Source organism: Triturus cristatus, chromosome 8 (genome assembly GCF_964204655.1).
Source record: "Triturus cristatus chromosome 8, aTriCri1.1, whole genome shotgun sequence".
NCBI lineage: Eukaryota > Metazoa > Chordata > Amphibia > Caudata > Salamandridae > Triturus > Triturus cristatus.
Window position 1 is genome coordinate 1,146,825,496 of NC_140591.1, and position 19,204 is coordinate 1,146,844,699.

The window sequence follows — 19,204 nt, forward strand, 5'->3', positions numbered from 1 at the left end:
ACAGTGATGCCACCAGTACTGTATGTACTTTTTGAGCTTGCGCTTTGTGTATGGAAGCTTCGACTGCTGCACTGTACCTTTTCAGTGCTTGAAAGATGCTTGCATTGCTCCTGTAATCCCTTCACTGCTCTGTATGTCCCGCTGCCAGTACACTATGTACTTTATGTACTCAATCTGTGTCTATTGAAGCTTGTACTTGTTCTGCTACGCTCAACCTTTTCAATGCATGAGTGAAGCTTGCATTGGCGATGCAATCCCAAAGTTGTTCTGCATGTGCTGCTGCCTGTACTGTATGTTCTTTATGCACTCACTGTTTGTGTTTGGAAGCTTGGTCTTGTGCTGCTGCTCAGAAACAGTTCAGTGCCAGAGGGAATCTTGCATTGATGTTGCAGTCCCCCAGTTGTTCTGTGTTTGCTGCGGCCCATATTGTCATTGTTCTGAGTAAATCTTTTCCCTACATAAAAAACCTAATCTCTGGACTTTGTAAGTAACTTGCTCCATCATATTTAACCTGACCTGAACATCAACATTATTTTTTGAAAATTACATGAAATGTTGTTCCTATGCAAATATGAAAGAGGCGTTATTATAAATTAAATAAACAAAACTGCATAAAATAAATAAACGGAGACCTTCACTGCAACGTACAAGTACATCCTAATTTTTCGACACAAGCTCCCTATCATGTGATTCAGAGACCAGATAAAAATTCAATGACAGTACTCATGTCAACTTTAGACATTCATCTGGTTACTGCCCATTTTGACATTTAGTCTAACAAAAGTAGAAAATATCGCTCATTGGGAGGCCACAACTCAAATGAACCTACAATGTCATGTCCCAACTTTACCCAGGGCTGTGTTGGAACCTCAACCGGTGCAAGAACAGCTGTCTTTAAGGATTTATGTTTATTATTCTGTGCACACAACAAATGCTCCTTAACAACCACTTCCACCTGATGATCCATTCTTGGACACTAATATCATTTATGAAGTCTAGTCTTAGTTAAATTCCTGCCCAAATGCTCCTCGTTGTACATTCTACAAATGTTGTTGTCAACAATACATAATCCATCACGTACATTCCAAACTTCCGACTCTTGAGAAACATCTTTATATACTGGCCAACCCCTCACAATATTCCCCTTAAACAATTCCAGCACTCCATCAGCTGCCATGGCATCAGTCCTTTCCACATTTTGGACTACACCTTCATTTATCCATCCCACCAAATATATAACTTCCATGTGACCCTCACTCTCAATAGGTAATCTGGCAAAACAATCAGCTGCATAATTATTTGATCCTAGAAAACCTTCCACAGAAAAGATTAACTCTGTTAAGCCTTCTGTCCATCTTTTTTTAAAAATTGTATTTTATTGATTTTCTGATAACAAGCAAAAATGAGACTCAGTATGACGGGTTGACATGATACATTCCACATAAGATCCAGTAGAGCAAAACATACAGTGCATAACCCTTACAGCATGAAGATCAGCAAGTCCTGCCGCTGGTCAAAGTGAGCAGATACGTTTTGTACATCTCCCGAAAAGTTTTTGGTCTGCTATGGGGGAGCATTAGGTCACTAAAAAGTTCCGTCTGTGTGCTACAATACGCCATGTCTCGCGTCCATTACTGTATTTTGGGAATCGGTCCGTGCATCCAGTCAATCAACAGGCCCATTTCCACTAGTCTACGGACCCCTTTGGGTATCGCCCCAGAATATCCTATCCAGGCCAAAGCGGGGTCCGGAGTCAATGCCAACTTCGTAATTTGACGAAGCTCCTTAAAAACTAAGTCCTAAAAAGCAGAGATTACGGGGCAGGACCAAGCCACGTGCAAGAATTCTGCTGATGGGGCTGCACAGCGGTCACACCCTGGGTCTTCCCACAAACCATACCTGTGGAGTCTCTCTGGGGTGTAATATACACTATTGAGGTATTTAAAGTGTATCAACCTATGTCTCCCGTTTAGCGAGATACGCCGGATGCTGTTGCAACAGTAGGACCACACATCGTCCGTTATGTCAGTATTCAAGTCTCGTTGCCTTGCCAATTGAGCCTTGGTGAAATAGTTTTCTCTGTAGGACAATGATAATTTATAAGTTATAGACACTGTCCATAGCGGGGTTTTCGCCTTTATGATATGTGTTAAGGCGAACAGTTCTGGGGGTTCCATTTCTGTGATATTGGAATTGCGTTGGCATAGTGGGTTTCGGTTCAATAGTATTAAAGCCCTCCCGGGCCTTGGACACCCCTTCATCAAAGAGCTCACCCACCGTCTGAATGCTCAGTGTACTGAGTGCTTGCGTGACCCCTTTTTCTCTACAGTGAGGGAGCCATAAGCACCAAATAAGCGGGGTGGATGGTGAGTACAGACTCGAGCCCGCTCTTGCTTGCAGGTGAAGTAGGTGGTGCCAGGCATGCGTCGTTGCATTAATCGAGTCAATGATCCTGGTCCTCCGACCTGCAGCCTGAAACAGCAATACAGGGAGTGGGAGTGGTAACGCCACTTCAGCTTCTATACGAAGGTGTGGGATATCTGGGGAGCCATGCATCCAATGGTAGGCATGTGTGCCCTGTGCAGCCCTGTAATATAAATCAAAATCTGGTGCTCCCAGCCCACCGATATGGTAAGGTAAGACCAGAATTTGTTATTTAACCCGCGGTTGTTTACCTGCCCAAGCTACCTTCACCATCAAGGTGGTCAGACGATTGAAGAAGGAGCGCAGAAGGACCATGGGAATGTTGGTGAATAAAAACAACAGACAAGGTAATACCACCATTTTCATTATGGAAATTCTTCCAAGTAGAGACAGGGGGAGCTGTATCCACTTCTCTACATCGTCTTCTAACTTGCTGAAGGCTGCTCCGTAGTTTTCTCTGAACACCGTCTCGGAAACCGCGTGCACTTTTATACCCAGATACCGCACCGCTTCTGTGGACCATTGCAATGGATATTCTGAGTCTACTCTGGGCGTGCTCGGCGTGAGTGGGAAAATAATGGATTTCGCCCAGTTGACTTGACAGTGCCCTGAATCGCACCACCTCCCGGAGGACCGGGCAGAGGTTGGAGTCCAGTTTCCTCACATATAGGAGTGTGTCATCAGCATAGGTAAAGACAATAAGATGGTAGTGCGGGCAACAAAGGCCCCGATGCTGGTGATATTCCCTTAGCGCGCATGCTAGGGGCTCCGCCACCATCGCGTAAAACAGTGGAGATAAGGGACAACCTTGTCGTGTGCCCCGTGAGATGCGTATGGGACCTGTCACTATGTTGCCTATTTTAACACTGGTAGTGGGTCTATTATAGACAACGCCAAGTAATTGCAGGAAAACTGGGCCTACGTACATCCTTGTCAGGACGTGCGTCATGAAGGGCCATTCTACAGAGTCGAAGACCTTCTCTATGTCTAGGAATACCGCGACTGCTGATGTATCCGGTCTGGTGTGCTGAAGTGCCCCGAATACTGTCCGTAGCTTATAAGTCAAATTTCTATCCAGAACAAAGCCCACCTGTTCCGGTGCTACTAGGAATGGGACGAGGGGAACCAAACGGCTAGCCAGTATTTTTGTGAATATCTTAGTATCCACGTTGAGCAACGATAGCGGGTGGTAAGAGGCGCAGTCCTCCGGGGGTTTACCCGGTTTCAGGAGAGCCAGTATAATTGCTTCCATCATGGAGGGAGGCATAGTTCCCTCAACGCACATATTGTCGAATAGCGCGGCCAACTGTGGGAGTAGTTGATCTACAAAGGCCCTATAGGATGAAACTGTGAGGCCATCTGACCCTGGGGCACTCCTTGCCCGCATACTGGACAGAGCCAGAAGTATCTCATCCTTTTCGATTGGCCTCATTAAGAACTCCTGGTGTGTGTCCGTGAGCCATGGGAGCTTTAGGTGTGTTAAATAATCTACAATCTCTTCTTCCGAGACGTTGCCGTGGGAAGAGTAAAGATCCGAATAATATTGGCAGAATCTCTCTGCCACGTCAGTGACTTCTGTAAGGATCTTGCCCTCTGCTGACCTAACTTCCACCACAGGCTTGTAGTCCCTGCATTTCCTAAGTAGTTGGGCCAACACTGACCTAGGTCGTTCACTCTCACCATACGCCCTCCCCGTGGCGTATTTACCCAGATGTTTAATTTCAACGTCCGCTGCTTCGTGATATGACGCAAGCAGGTCCGAGAGTTCCCTCCTGTCGACATCACCCGGATCCAATAGTTGTCTCTGTTCTAGAATCTATATTTTCTTCTCTAAGTCTTTTAGGCGTTTCCAGATAGCTCTAAGGACCCCCGAGTATTTTCACATTGTAACCCCCCTAATGTAGAGTTTAAAAGCCTCCCAAACAAATTGAGAGACTTCAACGGAGCTTAAATTCTTTTCAAAGAACGTTTCAATATCCTCAGCCAGTTCTTCTTTGAATACCGTATCTAGTAAGGAGTAGGGAGGAAACCGCCATGTGAATTGAGGAATAAGCTTGCGTGGGGTTTCCACCACAAGTGAGATCGGCGAGTGGTTTGATAATGTATGGGGTAAAACCTGGCATAGGTGGACCTCGTTGCAGAGTATCCGAGCTGCAAGTCAGTAATCAATGCGGGTGTGCAGGTTGTGATATGCTGAATAGTGCGTATAGCCTCCGCTGTTTGGATATTTCAGGCGCCAAATGTCCCTTAGATCAAACCTGGCCTTCGTACTCTCTACAGCCTGAGCAGTAGCCGAGGTGGGTCTGTCCACCCCCCCGATCTATCTAGTCTTGGGTCCCTGACCAGGTTAAAATCCCCTCCCAAAGTTGTGCCCCCTCCCCAGCGCAACTCACCCTGTCTGCCAGTGTAGTGAAGAATTCCGGGTTATCAAAGTTAGGACTGTAAATATTAACTATGAGCAGGTCCATGCCTTTCCCCTCACATCTCGAGATCGTATATCTACCCTCCGTGTCCGTGGCCACTGGGTTAAGGGAGAGGGCCAACTGCGGGTTGACCCAAGTAAGCACCCCCCGCGCGTGTATGGTAAATCTGGCATCGTGAATATTGCCATGCAATCCTTTGCAGCGCAGCATAGGGGAGTTAGGTGGAAGGTGTGTTTATTGCAGTAGGGCAACATCGATCTTGTGTCTCCTCCCTTTCTATAATCATTCAACCCCCTAACATTTCATGTGAGTGCTCTGAGGGTGTCTACTTTTGCTTCTTGATCGTGCTCAGTCACATGTATTCGGGGAATAGTCACTGTACCATGTAGTAACTACGTGTGGTGCAACTATAAATTGGAGCAGGTGAGAATGCCAAAAATCGTAAAGATTACATCCCCCACCCACACCACGCTGTTCCTAACCATGCCCAGGCGACTAGATAACAGCCCACCCCCAAAGTGCATAAAAAAAGAAATGGAAACCCAAGCAACGTAAAGAAAATACAATGGAAATCCCCCCCCCTCCCTAACCCCCCGAAAGCAATACCCCCAGTGTGTGTTTCACACATGGGCAGAGGTAGCTCACATGTTCCGTTATACATTGAGTGAGCTGCTAAAGGTCAATCAGTCCCCTGCCGCGCACACCACCAGCAACTCAGAAGCATTTGTAACACAATAGGAGAGCCCCAGATCTCCAGGACAACCATTCTGCAAATTATAATAAAGATTGCTAAGTTGGTCGATTGACTTAAGCTGACTCTGTCCCCCACCCAAATTCCCACATACGAAACACAGCCTGTGCGGGAAGTACACTGTAGCTTAAAGAGAAACATTGCAATGTGTCTGACTTAGGTGTCATTACAAAGAGGCCTAGCAAAATCAGCATTTTGTGAATTAAGCTTATCTGTGCAGGAGAAGGGTCCACCTAATCAGTCCGTGTTGCTCAGTTGTCCAATATCCACTCCCTCACTGGCAAGCCTCTCCGGATTGCGCTGTTTCTCCTTAGACCAGTCCTTCATGGCTCTCTGCAGGGACTTTGGGTCTGTGAAGATCCTTGACTGGCCTTGGCAGCTCACACGGAGGCTAGCTGGGTATAACATAGCATAGTCGATACCCTGGTCCCTGAGCTGCTTCTTCAAGGGAGCAAACTGTCTACGGGCTTTTTGGACACGCAGCATGAAATCCGGGAACAGCGAGATAGTAGAGCCTTCGTATTGTAGGGTTGCTTGGTACTGGCAACTTTAATTGCCACGTCGCGTTCTCAATAGTTGAGCAGTTTAGCTATGATTGGCCTCGGGGCTGCGCCTGGCGGAGGGCATGGGCCCAAGGACCATTGTGCTCTCTCGACTACGAAAAGTTGTGAAAAGGTGTTGCTACCAAATAGAGTGACCAACAGTTTTTCCACAAAGTGCTCCATATTGCCAGTCGGGGTAGTTTCCGGCAAACTTGTGATCCACAGGTTGCAGCGCAGAGACCGCGCCTCCAGGTCCTCTATCTTATCTTGAAGGATCTGCATGACTCTCCCTAATTGCTTATGTTCAGTGTCTAGCATTATCTGAGCTTCCTCCACCTCTGTGACCCGACACTCTGTCATGTCCAGCCTCTCAGCGTGCTTGTCGAGCCTTTCCGACATCCTGTCCATGCGATAGGAAAGGAAGTCCATTTTAGAGTCCAATTCAGATAGGCTGCTATGCAAAACCTTCTCCATAGCTGCAAGCAGGGAGCGTATATCACAGTCAGCAGTCTACTGGGTAGGGTCCTGTACTCCATCACCATAATCTGTTGTGGCGTCCCGTCCCATCCCCTAGGTTTTTGATGGTCAAATGGTAGTTTCGGCTGCACCCTATCTACCTTGCCCATTGCTGTTGTAAGGATAGTGGTGTGTCTGGCACTTCAGCAATGGTCAACTGTTCCAGACCCAGCAGGGACAGAGGGGCAGAGGAGTGCTGGCTTTCATCTGTGGTGCACAGGGTGTCACACAGGGCTAAGGGCAACGGCACTCAGATCAAACGTACTCCGTACCCAAGGCACAGGGGTCTGTGCAGGCGACAGGTGGGCTGAGGCAGTCATAACCACACAAGTTGTTGCAATGTAGGTTCCAGGGCAACAGCGCGTGTATCACTATCTTGAATGAAGCACCCCTCACAGGGAGTCGCTGAGTACAGGGGGGGTGGGAACCCCCGTAGGCAATGGCGCTAGGTCTCACCGCATTCACTGGTCATTGGTTAGGAATTCTCTATGCCTGAAGCTCATAGGTAAACAAGGCGCCACCGCCAATGCAACTCAGCCTCCCTACCGGAAAGCTGTGTGCTCCACAGCCCGAGGCCACCGATACATCAAGCCACAAGGAAATGTTAGTATGCTCCTCATGTGAAGGCGTGTAGGTGCTCCATAAGTGGGCGGCACACCAGGGGTATAGATTGTAATACAATGGCTGCTTCACAGTCACCACACGAGTCAACCGGGTGAGCCTACAGGGGCACCAGCAAAATGGCGGCCTGCGCATTCACCTGCGCTCCGAACTCAGAAGTGCCGGGCCCAAGACAGCAGGGCCACATGCCACATCAGGCAGCAAATCATTGCAGCAGCGCCGTATCTTCGCTCACCAGGTCAGATGATAAAGATGGTCCGCCCTTGGGGGTCGCAGCATCCTGGCTCCAGCACACAGCCGGTGCTCAAGCGCGAGCCGCCAATCGTGGGGCCAGATCAATAGGTCCCGCAGAATGCCCTCTGTCCTCCACTGATTGTCACTCGCCAGAGAACAGCTCTGAGGGGCGAAGATGACACGGGGCACCACCGTAGCCGGCGATCCATGGCCTTCGCAATCGGGAGGCAGCAGAGCGGATCCGCAAGGCAATGGCGTACACCGGACTGCTCGCGCCCGGTACCCGAGTCCAGGGATTTCGGCAGCCTCCAGGCCCTTGTAGGCCGAGGATGCTAATTACTTCGTCCAGGCAGCTGGAGGGGTCGTAGTCAGTACATTTAGGCACTGGAGACCTTGTATAGCTTAGAACCGCTGCAGAGGGACACGTTATGCACTTCTTTTTTTTATGTTTGAAAGCTTTATTAAAGAGTTGATAACAAAAGAAAGATATCAGATATCAGCATACATTGCAATAATACAGAAACCATTGAAAAACTTAACACTGCTAATATCACTATTAGAAACCCACAAAGCATTTTAAGAGAATTTTTAACATTGAGGGAGGCAATGGGAGGGATAGGATAAGGGAGGAAAAGAGGGGGAAAGGGAAAGGAAGACATAAAGATAATAATATAGACCATACATTATCTAATAATTACGAAACATATTCAAATCGTAAAAATCAGCGATGCAAAATTACCATCATAAAACAAGCAATAATATTAAACAAAACTCATACTGGATAGCAAAAGGAGAGAGTTTCAGACGTTCAAGGAGGTTTAAAATTTTCTGCATTGAGACATATAGGTTTCTTTAGGGCCAAGCAGTCCAAATACGTGGTGAGAGGCAACCAGAAAAAATCAACATTACGAACAGGTTTACAAGTGGAGGCAAAGGAGACGTCCAATCTGTGAAAGTGGCATAATGAATTCCACCAGCCTTGTAAGGAAATAGAAGCTAGAGATTTCCAGTTGGAAGAAATATGTTGGAAGGCAAGCGCAAGCGTCAGGTCAAAGAGACCGTGTAGATGAGCAGGGAGATTCAAGGAATCAGAAAGGCTACCCAAAAAGAGAAATGAGTGTGTGAAAGAGGAAGGGAGAGGGAAGATACAAGAGAGGCATGACCACACTTTCCCCCAAAAACAACTGGGCACAGAAAAAACATGTGGAAAAGGTCAGCATCAGAAGAGGCACAAGTCCAGCATTTAGAGTCAGAGGAGGGAGAAAAGCGGGATAAAGAAAGGGGAGAAAGGTAGAGCCTGTGATACAGATAAAATAAGGATTGAGTAAGAGAAGCAGAGCGGGAGATTTTTAAAGATCTGGACCACAGCTTATCCCAAAGAGCAATCGGCCAAGTACAACAAAAATCCGTTTCCCAAGAAAGCTCCACTTTAGATTTGACACGATTGGGATTAGGAGATACAAAAGATTTATAGATGAGAGATGCTTTAGGGAGTGTAGCAAGAATATTAAGAAGAGAAGGAGGAGGTGACGATTATGATGAGGAGGGAAGAGAGTAATAACGATCAAGGATAATTGCCATGAGAGTTGTGAATTTCCGCAGAAAGGAACGAGGGCACCGAAATAAAAGTTGAAATTGGGGAAAAGAGCAAGGGGATACACCATCAAAAAGTTGGTTGACCCACATTACGCCCTTTTCTCTCCATGCTCTCCAAAAAAATGGGTCTATTTTTGAAAAGAATAAGAGAGTTACACCAAATAGGAGAATTGAAGAAGGATTTACGTGTGACCTCGGAGGGAAGAACCAAAGGACTTAAAAGGGAAGAGGTATGTTTGAATAGGGGGCAAAGAGAAAAAGGATTCCTGGAAGAGAATCGCATCACCTCAGCAAAGGAGAAGGGTAATAGTAAAGATTGTTCAATGAGAAGCCAGAGGGGCGTGAAAGGAGAAAGAGTTGATGAGATCCATCTCGAAGCCTGACGTAAAGAAAAGGATCTATGATAAAGACGGAAATCAGGGAAGTTAACCCCACCATTAGATTTAGGCTTGCGGAGGGTGGCAATAGAAATTCTGGATTTCTTACCTTTCCAGAGAAAACGAGAAAGAAGAGAATCATTTTTTTTAAAGTAAAATGTAGGGATGTGAACCGGTAGCATAGAGAAGGTATAAATTAAAATAGGGGCAATCATCATTTTAATTGAATCCAAACGACCCCACCAGGAGAGAAAGAGGGGATTCCAGGCTGAGAGCGACTGATCAATCCTGGAAATAACTGCCGACAAATTCAATTTAACCGAGGATGAGATGGAATTGGAAAACAGAATGCCAAGGTACTTAATCTTGGAGCTACTCCAGGCAAAACCAGTAGCAGAGAAAAGATGGGGGAGACAGGATGAGGTGAGAGGGAGAATTTCGGTTTTGTCCGATTTGATCTTATAACCGGAAACCAAAGAAAAGGAGTGAAACTCGGATAATAAGGGGGGAACGGAGGACTCAGGGTCAGAAATAAATAGTAAGATGTCATCCGCATAGGCAGAAAGTTTCAATTGATTAGAGCCATACGGGAAACCAGAAATGGAAGTGTTATTGCGAATGGAGGATAAAAAGGGTTCGAGAGATAAGACAAAAAGAAGTGGGGAAAGAGGACAACCTTGGCGAACACCCCTCTGAAGATTAAAAGATGGAGAGAGTTGTCCATTCACAAGTACAGAGGCCTTGGGGGCAGAGTATAGGAGAGAGATGACAGATCTGGCTATTCCATACGAGCCTAATAGAATTCTCCGCTCTGGGGGAACTGGATTGCTTAAAATTCCCCGCGTCAAGAAAGCCAGAATGGGCGGATGTTCTTTTCGTGTTGTGGCTGCCAAAGAATGGAACTCTCTCCCCATGAATATCAGGCAAGCGGATTCAGAGCCCTTATTTAGGAAACTTTTAAAAACGTATCTGTTTTCTTCTTAAACTGCCATCTCATGGCTCTGACTTTTCTCCACAGCGCGGGGACACGCCGAGATGGCGTCACCATGCGCTTTACAAGCTCCTTTATTATTATTATTATTATTAGATAAGGGATATAAATTTGGGACCAAAGCCATGCCACCGCAATGAAGCGAACAAAAAAGACCAGTCAACCCTGTCAAAGGCCTTCTCTGCGTCAACAGAGATAGCAGCAAGAGGGGTTGAAAGTGAGGGAGCTTTATTTAGAACGTTAAGAAAAAGGCGAGAGTTGTCCGAAGTAAGTCTGCCCTTAACGAAGCCACATTGCTCTTTGCCAATGAGGTGAGGCATAAGGGGGTCTAGGCGCATTGCAAGTAATTTGGCAAAGATTTTGTAGTCTACATTGACTAACGAAATCGGTCGGTAATTTTTACAAAACTGGTGGTCGCGACCTTCTTTGGGGATCAGACAGATGGTAGCATCTTGAAAAGTGCCTTCAGCCTTGCCAGATGAGGAAAATGATTGAAAGAGGATTAAAAGTTTAGGCAGTAAAATGTCTGAAAAATGCAAATAAAATTCCACAGGAAAGCCGTCAGGGCCAGGGGTTTTGCCTTTAGTAAGGGCTGACAAGGCTGCAGAGAGTTCATGGAGAGAGAGATCGAGGTCAAGGTCCGGAAAATTCAGGTGAGAATTAGACAGTGTAGGGAGCTTCTCAAAATAACTCTGAATAAGGGAAGGAGTGGGAGGACACTCTGGGGTATAGAGATTCTGATAGAACAATTGAAACTGCTCAAGGATTTCTTTGTCTCTGTGGAGAAGACTGCCAGCAGAAGAATATATAGAGTCTATAAGAGTGCGCTCCTTACGGGATTTGAGATAATTGGCCAAGAGCTTACCAGATTTATTGCGACCTCCGTAATACCGTGCACTACTGCGAAGGAGAATCGAAGAAGCATTATCCGTAGTTAATTTGTTGAATTCTAGCTTAGCTCGCAGGAGATCCGGTGACATAAATTTATCAGAAGAAGTGTAGAACTGGTGCTCCAGAGTTTTTATATGGGCCAGGGAGGATTTCCGCTTTTGAGTAAACTGTTTCTTCTTCCGAGAGACAAAGTCAATGATGAAACCCCTCGCAGAGGCTTTAAAGGAATCCCACAGAGTGTGGGAGGAAATACTAGGGTCTGAATTAAGAGAGAAAAATTCCTCAACGAAGGAGCGAAAAGAAGAAGAAAAATTGGGATCAGTAAGAAGTGCACTGTTAAAGCGCCAACGGGAAGGTTTAGGATGTGGTGGGAGTAGGTCAAAATCTGTCACGATGGGAGCGTGGTCCGAGATGACAATAGGTTCAATGGAAGAAGACAGAACATTCTGAGATAAAGAATTAGAGAGGAAAATATAGTCAAGGCGAGAGAAAGATGAGTGAGGAGGAGAGAAAAAGGAATAGTCCAATGTGTCAGGTTGTGAAAGACGCCAAGAATCAATAAGGTGTGATTGTGAAATAGTATTAAGAAATTGTTTGTGGGGTTTGTGTGGTGTGAAACGGACTGTGGATTTACGGTCGAGGAACGGATCAACAATCTGGTTGCAGTCACCACCAAAAACAAATGATACATCCTTATATTGAACACATTTCTCTGTAATCAAAGGCCAAAAAGAACAGTCTGCTTGTACAGGCCCATAGACATTAAAAACAGTCAAAGGAATAGAGTTTATCAGTAATTTGGCCAGTACCCAACGACCTTCAGAGTCCGTCTCCTGGGACAGAACCGTACATTTAAGCCTCTTGTGACAAAGGATAGCAACTCCATTCTTTTTGATGTCAGAGGGTGAAAATAAGACTGTACCCACCCAACTTCTTTTTAACTTCAGAGATTCAACATCATTAAGGTGAGTTTCTTGCAAGAGAGCAATATCTGGATTGTAGGAGGCCAAATGGGACAAAACTCTCTGCCGCTTAATGGGGTTAATAAAACCTTTTACATTCCAGGTAATAACTTTGAATTAACAAATAACATAGAATCAAATAGGACAGAAGAAGTAAAGAAGAAGAGGCATACGCAAAAGACAAGTCGAAAAGGAGAAAACTTTGAGAAATATCGATAAAGTAGGTTGAGAAAAGAGGGAAAGAGGTAAAGAGAAACAAAGGAGAATCGAAATTGATCAACCAGTACAGGGGAGAGAAAAGGAAAAAGGAAGCGGGAAAGGAAAGTAAGTACAAGGAGAGACAGCACATATCCCAAAGGGATGACTGAGGAAAACATACCTGAGGGGAGTACGAAATAGGACAACGGGGAAATGGCGACACTCAACGAGACAGATCCCCCAAGACGGGAGACCAGGCCGGATCGCACCGGAACAAAGAACATAACCGAAGAGCCAGGTGGAGAGGAAGTCGGTCCATCTAGATAAATGAATAAAGAATGAGTAACATTTGAGAACATGAAGACATACTATGACGATCAAAGGGTGAAAATTCAAAAGCGACACATAAAAGAAAGAACTGAGAAAGCGAAGAGCAGAGAGGTCAAAAAGGATTGTTGAAGGACAAAAACTAGACACAATTATTAGACAAAGGGTTGAGGGTGTTTGAAGTTAGAAACATGTGAGTAAGAAAATATATTTATAAGCTAATACGGAGAAAATTAATAAACGGAAACAAAGACAGGGACAGAAATGGATGACCTGTAAAGGAAGCAAAAGTTAGACATTTCAAGTAATCTGAAAGTGTAAAACAATTAAACAATCAGCCACAAGAAGAGGAGGAGGTCTCCATAGCAGAATTAGAACGGATATGAATGACATTTTTGAGTTCAGCAGGATCCTGGAAGGTCCAAGTCTGATTCTGGTACGTAACTTTGAAAGTGCATGGGTGAAATAAACCAAATCTAGCACCAAGGGACCTCAAAGGAGCTCGCAGGGACAAAAATTCCTTCCGACGAGAGGCAGTAGCATTTGAAACATCTTGGGAAAGATATACTCTCTGACCCAACCAGGAGATCTGACGCTTGGCTCTAGACGCTGAAAGGACAGAGAGAAGATCTGTGAACTTCAAAAAAAGGATAATGACTCCCCTTGGCCTGGTTGATGTAGACGAGCGAGGACCAAGTCTATGCGCTCTCTGAATATTGAGGGAGGTGGTGGATGGCATATCCAAAAGCTTCGGGAGAAAGGAGGAGAAAAAGAGCACAGGGTCGTCACCTTCTAAAGATTCCGGTAAACCATAAATACGGAGGTTGTTCCTCCTGTTCCTGTTTTCCAATTCCTCCGTGTGCTGCTGTAGCGCCAGAACAGATTTTTCTAAGGAGGAGACCCTCTGGGAAGTAGAATGAAGGTCCGAAACCTGTTGCTCCACAACTGTAACTCTGTTGTCCATAGATGACCATTTCTCCTCAAGAAGCTGCATCTTACTATTGGTCTCCTCAACAAAAGGCCGAAGGGCACGAATTTCCTCAAAAAGCATCTCCATGGAAATAGGGGATGATGGCTTCTCTGACGAAGAAGTATCTTGTTTGAGGCGCTTAGAAGATGAAGCTGACGGAGGTGAGGATTTGTTTAAAGGCGGCTGTGTTGAGGAGGAGCGAGGGAGGGTTACTCCCGCCATTGGTGCTACCTTGGGAGGAGAGTCCGCCGTTGAGTGAGGTGAAGAGGTTACCACAGGAGAGTTCCCCGAAGGGGTAAAGACACATTTTTGATTACGTAACTTGCCCATAGAAGCCAATCAGGAATGACAAGCAGCAAGCAAGAGGACGACTGTGAGGTAAGACCAAAAAAGTGAAGGCATTCAGTCGCATAAAGGTGAAGCAGTAACCATAGGAGAGCTTGTGGAGTGAATAAAGAAATGTTCCAGAATAAACAGAGACAAGCCAGTGCCAGACTAAGCAAAAATGAAGAGTGCAGGGTCAGTAACCAACCAGGTCGTGGACGCCCCCCGTTAGAGGCAGTGATGAGCGTAATCAAAAAGGAGGCAGGAACATAGCAAGAAAGTCAATTATCAGAGATTACCTCATTCCAGCCACGTGGGGCAGCACAGGCAAGAAGATATCCATGTGGCAGGGCAGTGCCCAAAAAGGATGAAACAGCATTCAGGAGGCGTAGAACCCTAAAAAAAGGGTAATGTGGAGCAAATGCAGCCAAGCCAGCAGAAAAACGAGCATCGCGCCTCAAACAAAATGGCGGACGCTCTCTGAGGAGAGAACGAATGCGGCGAGAAAAGAGGCAGCCCGGCCCTAAAAATGCATCAAAAAGCGCTCACCAGAAGCGCGCTGCATTCCGACATGAAAAACCAATGTCCGTGGTGGTGAAATGCTCTCCGGAGAAGAACCGGGACAAAGGAGAAGCTCCGGTGCGTCGGACGTCCCGCGTCAGGCGGCCATCTTGGTCGGCGTCGTGGCCACGCCCCACGTTATGCACTTCTAATGACGGATAGGTGCTGAATTGGTCGGTGGTTGTGCGGAGCTTCTCGTTTAGGCGGTCATCTTAGCCGCATGCTAGCTCCGCCCTCCAAATCTGTCCATCTTCTCAATCTAGGTGTGATGAAATCAGAAGTCCCCCATGTGAAAATCTGAGTCAGAAGGAGATGATATGATCTTCTAGTAAAAGGTAGACCCCACTAAAAGAATTTAAATTGCAATATTGCCCAATAGACACCCAGTATATCACACTCAATGACCGAGTAGCACTCTTCTGCACATTTGAGAGAGTGCAAAACAAAGGCTACCACCCTCTCTTCACCATTATCAAATTGTGACAATACTGCACCCAACCCACTCAAACTTGTATCAGATGATAAAACAGTCTTTTTGTATGGCATAAAATGACCCAAAGTAAGCAAAGCACCAATTCTCTTTTTGATATCCTTAAATGCTGACTCACAATCACTTGTCCAATCAAACTGAGCACTTTTCTTAAGTTAGAACCTCAAAGGTAAGGACAGACTAGCACAATTAGCAAAGATTTTAGAACAAAATGCAGTTGGGCCTAAAAATGATCTTCCTTGTTGACAGGTGAAGGTGTTGCACAATACTCTTCAATAAATCCAGTTTGGGACTCTCACCTTCACTGGATATCTTGTGACTCAAATATGGATCGTTTGTCACTCTTAATTCACATTTTTCTTTTTTAAGGGTAAGACCCGCACCCTGCAATTTACCTAAAACCAATTTAAGAGCCGTATCATGTTCTTCCTTTTTTGTGTGTCCTAATTTGTGCCAACTCCCTTGTTGGGACTCTTCCTATCTCTCTATACCGAATGTGAAGTCGATTCGGGAGGAGAAGGATATGCCCCATAAGAAGGATGCTGTTTCCACAGCATCTCCTCCCCCCCCCCGCCCCGGAGGGCCATAGAGAATTTTCTGGAGAGGCCAGGACCGACAGCATATTTGGCTTAATCATTGGACCCACTTGTCTTCTCTCTTCAATCAACCAATAAGGTCCACATATTATCTCTACTACCTAGATCACAGGCCAGATCGGATTCACTTGTTTGAATGACATTCTTTAAACACTTGGTAAAAGATGGAGGACTTTCAGATTTCGACATCCTACAGATCACACCCCTTGCCAACACTCTCACATAAAAAATTCACTTAGAGCCAGCCACCATACCCAGTTCTTCCTCTTGCGTAAATCCAAAAAATATCAAGTGAGGGCTTACCTTAATCTGATTACCCAGTATTTCGCCCAGAAAATGACAAACCCCAGTCCCGTATGGCTTAATTTTCAGCCACTCCATAAACATGTGCAGGTCATCTGCTCCTGGATGCATACATCTTGGGGAACTATACATATTGCCTGTAACGTTTGACAACTTCAATGGAGATCAATAGACTCTGTGGACAGTGAATAGATGGTTACGCTTAAGCGATGCTGGTTTTACCACTGTTCGTAGCATCCGTTTTCGCACAAAAAGCAGCGATAATTTTAATGCCCTACTAGTAAGGACACGCTAACGCATGAATCCATGATTCTTCACCCATTTCCTTTGCGCCTCGCATCACTAATGAGATGCGAGGTAGGCTTGCCCATCTGAAATACTGCAAAAATCATTGCTAACACAGCTAACACAGCTACTCCTTATTTACAAGGGTATCGCTAACCTGACTAGCGACTTAAAAATTAGCGCTAACCAGGTTTTTCGCCGGTTTCTTACACCTGCTTTTTTTCCTACTATGCTATATCTATCATGGGAGGTGGATTATTATCCTGAGTCCACATCTCCCTATTTACAATATTTTTCCCTAACGCTGATCCGTATTGCTTGAATTCCAGTGAAATTGTCGCTCATCATCGCTATTGGCTGGATTTCTATCGCCTCTGCGATGCTCCTAGTTAGTTGTGCACTGACTGGGCGATAGAATCCGGTGATAGACGGCGTTAGGATTTGTCACGCTAAAAGTGGTCAGCGATAAATATCATTGCCGCTTGTTGATATGCCCCAGAGTCTTTACTTCTTCATCGCCAAATGAATCCCATAGGTTTGTAATCTCGGTTTCTATATTATCTTCTGCTTCCACAAAGGCCCAATACCAGAAAGAGATTTCCTTTTTCCACTTATCTGTTCTCATCACCTGATCTAGCTTTAATTCTTCCTCCTCCCATGTCCAGTCTTGTGTTGCCCACCAAGAACCTAGTTGATAATACTTGAATCTTGTCAATTTTCCCATGGTAAGGTTGCTAAGCACTTCGCAACTCACTAAGCTGGAATCTTTCGTACGGTCTGCCCAATACCATATGCTCCCTATTTTTAATAGCTGACTAAGTTGATCTTTCAAGCATTCATGGGTGCCCAGGGATCCCCAAATCGGTGCCCATGATGAATAGTATGGAATTCACAGTCGTTTCCGTATATACATCCAAGTTCTTAACGCGGAACTTAAAATCTTCAAACTCACCTTTTTAAAAAAATTGGGGTCCCCGTATTTAAACAAAAAATTATGCTGACGTTGGATGAACTCATCAAGCATAGCTGCAAATAGCAAGCCCATTGATGACCTATCTGGCTTGTAAGCTGGCGTACGAATATTTTTAAAGTGGAAAACATGACAGTAAACAAGCAGGTCCGGTAGCGCCAATCCTCCTGCCCCCAGTCTCCTTCTCAATTTTTTCCAAGCTATCCTTTGACCTTTTGACGCCCAAATAAAATTAAAAATGTTCCCCTGTTGCTTGGCAATATCCTCCTTCCGAAAAGTTAAAGGGATGGAATTAAAAAGAAAAGTGATTTTTGGAAGAATAATCATCTTTATGAGGTTTACCCGACCATAGATATTTAACGGTAAGTTTGCCCGTTTTAACAAAAGACTCTCCTGGCTAACTTTCTTCCAGTTCACTTTTGGAATGTCCTCCAACTTCTGAGTAATTAACACCCCCACATAGCGCATTTGAGTTTTGGCTCCCTGACTTCACAGCTTCTGATTCGACTCCATAATCTCAGTTTTTTCCCTATTGACCTTATAACCAGAAATTGAGCCAAAACTCTCTGACTTCCTTATCAAATAAGGGATTGCCTCTTGCGGATTGGTAGTATAGAGGACCAAGCATCTGCATGCAGAGCCAATTTTGCCCCCAACCCATATGATCTAAAAGGGAAAATCGTATAGTCTGCCCTAATTAAATTGGCAAAAGACTCTATATATAAATTAAAAAAATGAGGAGACAGGGGGCACCCTTGTCTTTTGCCTCTTGTGATACTAAACCAATTCGATAATTCTTCATTAACCAACAACTTAGCCCTAGGATTCTGATATAGATTTTGCACCGCCTTCACCATATTTTTGGGAAAGCCAAAGCTATTTAGGGTCCCCCAAAGATACATTCAATTGACTTGATCGAAGGCTTTAGCAGCATCTACTGCCACTATAGTTAATGGAATATTTTGTGCCTCCGCCATGTCCACAACCTCCATCATCTGAAATGTCAACTCATTAAGTTGCCTTCCGGGCATAAAACCTCTTTGGTCTGGGTGAACCACCCCTTTTATAATCTTGGCTACTCATGATGCCACTATTCCTGAAAAGATCTTATAGTCAGTGTTTTGAAGGGATATAGGTCTGTAAGAATCTACCTTCTGTGGGTCTTTATTAGGTTTTAAAATTAACTGACCAAGAACTAGGGGCGATTTCTCCTGCCATATATATTCTATGGAATAGGGATTTTAAAATAGGCAACACTTTATCCATAATCCATATGTAGACCTCAACTGGAAGACCATCTGGTCCGGCTGCTTTTCTCCTTGCCATGTTTTTATACTGCACCCTGACCTCCTCTTCTGTAATCTCCCCTCCCAGGGCTCTCTTCTGTTCATATGTTAGCTGTGGAAGTGTTGCTATTTTTAACCAATCCTCTATACTTTCTTGACCCGGCGATAATTCCTCACTATAGAGATTGCTCATAAAACCTCGAGCTTCCAGACATATGTCTACATTTGTATAAAGCACTTCCCCCAACTCTCTACTAATTAGGCTTCTTATTGTGTTTCTAGCCCTATCTGCTTTCAACTTCCAGGCCAGTAATGAACTACATTTCTCTCCATAAGCGAAATGTTGGAGCTTACTCGATTTCCATCTCTCAATGTTTTATCCAGTTGCGCCTGGAATTTTGCATGCAAATTCTCCAGATCTTTAGCTAGAGGGGGCACATTACTTAAGCCATCCAACGAGGCCTTCTGTAAATCCCATTCTTTCGTCTTAATCTCCCTATTTCTGCTCTCTTCTTCCTGTTTTGCTAGCCTCCTTTTCCCTCAATTATAGACTTTAATATCCCCCT